The 2500-nt window shown below is 43.5% G+C and overlaps 1 protein-coding gene across 4 annotated transcripts in view; it reads left to right on the top strand.

Annotated features, from left to right (window-relative positions):
• Positions 1-2500, top strand: part of LOC125040562 (dystrobrevin beta-like) — a 243452-nt gene that overhangs the window by 1191 nt on the left and 239761 nt on the right. For all 4 annotated transcript variants that reach the window (XM_047635167.1, XM_047635168.1, XM_047635166.1 and 1 more), the window contains exon 2: positions 785-836. The gene's annotated coding sequence lies outside the window, so the exon portion shown is untranslated. The remainder of the gene's footprint in view (positions 1-784; positions 837-2500) is intronic.

Genomic DNA, 2500 nt, shown 5'->3' with positions numbered 1-2500 from the left:
TTTATTATATGTTATTTGACCTGTTGTTTTTCATAGTTTTCCTTTTTTTGTATGAAATGTATACAAGCCAAATACTAGTTTTGTGTTTGAGGATATATTTGGATGTCACTTTTTGTAATATTTGGGATTTACAAGGAACATGTTACGGTTCTATGCTGAATTTTCTATAGTTCATGTTCTAATTTATTCCTAATGTATCATTATCTATTATTAGTGTTTGAGATTGTATGATATGCATCATACCATGATAAATAAAATGTACAAGTAATAGTAAATGTTTTTGGGTGCAGAGAGGTCTACATTATTGTCAGATGTTTGATGAAATGCATTAAACAGTACAAATTACGCTTTAATGATAAGTGCAGCATAAGATTTTTAACATTGCAGTGATATGTGTATACTTCATTAGAAATGTTTTATAAGAAGCTAATATTTATAGATACTTGTTATATTTATTTTTATAAGAATATATCTTGAAATTCAGATTTTCTGTAATGTCAGATAATAATACACTGGTGAATTTGATTAAAAAGATGAAAGAACTTACTTAATTAAAGGGGCTATCTTTTGGATGCAAAAAGAAGTAACTTTTAATAATCTCTTCAGCATATATCAGACTATCTTGCTTGTTTGCTTCACAAGAGATCACATTTCTCACCCTATTACAGCTGATCTCCTGAAGCCATGTGTCTTTAGATAAAACACTCATCCTTCTTAACTTTGCTCTGTGTTGTCTCATTTCTGTTAAGGAAGTCTTATGATAACAGATCCCCTCTTTCCCCAGGTTATCATGGGCTGTGACTTGCCTTAGGACTACGCATGCTTCTACTAGACTGGTGAGTAATGGCTTGTGTTTATTCAGTTATTTGTATAAAAAGCTTATATGCATACAAAAATAGAAACATCTAAACATAGGCCGACACACACAGAAGCACACCCAATCACATGCACCCAAACACATGCACCCAAACACACCCACAGACAAACACACCCACAGACACACACACACTCACAGACACACACACACTCACAGACACACACACTCACAGACACACACACACTCACAGACACACACACTCACAGACACACACACACTCAGAGACACACACACACTCAGAGACACACACACACTCACAGACGCACACACTCAGAGACACACATGCTCCCACAGACACACAAGCACCCAAAGACACACCCACAGACACAGGCGCATCCATAGACACAGACACACCCACAGACACACAAGCACCCACAGACACACCCACAGACATAGACGCACCCACAGACACAGACGCACCCACAGACACACACGCACCCACAGACACACACGCACCCACAGACACACACGCACCCACAGACACACACGCACCCACAGACACACACGCACCCACAGACACACACGCACCCACAGACACACACGCATCCACAGACACACACGCACCCACAGACACACACGCATCCACAGACACACACGCACCCACAGACACACACGCACCCACAGACACACACGCACCCACAGACACACACGCACCCACAGACACACACGCACCCACAGACACACGCACCCACAGACACACGCACCCACAGACACACACGCACCCACAGACACACCGCACCCACAGACACACGCACCCACAGACACACACGCACCCACAGACACACGCGCACCCACAGACACAGGCGCACCCACAGACACAGACACACATGCACACACAGACACGTGCACACACACACAGATACAGACACACACACACACAGATACAGACACACACACACAGATACAGACACACACACACAGATACAGACACACACACACAGATACAGACGCACACACAGATATAGACACACACACAGATACAGACACACACACCCACAACACACACACATAACACACACACACACAACACACACAACACACACACAACACACACACAAAACACACACACAACACACACACACAACACACACACACACACACAACACACACACAACACACACACACACACAACACACAACACACACACACACAACACACAACACACAACACACACACACAACACACACACTCAACACACACACACAACACACACACACAACACACACACACACAGAACACACACACACACAGAACACACACACACACAACACACACTCACACTCACAACACACACTCACACTCACACACACAACACACACACACAACACACACACACAACACACACACACAACACACACACACAACACACACACACACAACACACACACCACACACAACACACACTCGCAACACACACTCACACTCACACTCACACACTCACTCACCATGAGCGCACGCACGCACACAAAAACACGCACACAAACAAACAAAAACATACACACGCGCACACTCAAACAAAGAAATAAACACACACACAAACATACATGAGCGCTCGCACAAACAAACAAACATGGCACACAAACAAACACACACATACTTAAACAAACATTTAAACACGCACAC

Source organism: Penaeus chinensis, chromosome 29, assembly GCF_019202785.1.
Source record: "Penaeus chinensis breed Huanghai No. 1 chromosome 29, ASM1920278v2, whole genome shotgun sequence".
Taxonomy (NCBI): domain Eukaryota; kingdom Metazoa; phylum Arthropoda; class Malacostraca; order Decapoda; family Penaeidae; genus Penaeus; species Penaeus chinensis.
The sequence above is the reverse complement of the archived record's forward strand: the minus strand, read 5'-3'. Positions and strand labels throughout refer to the sequence as shown.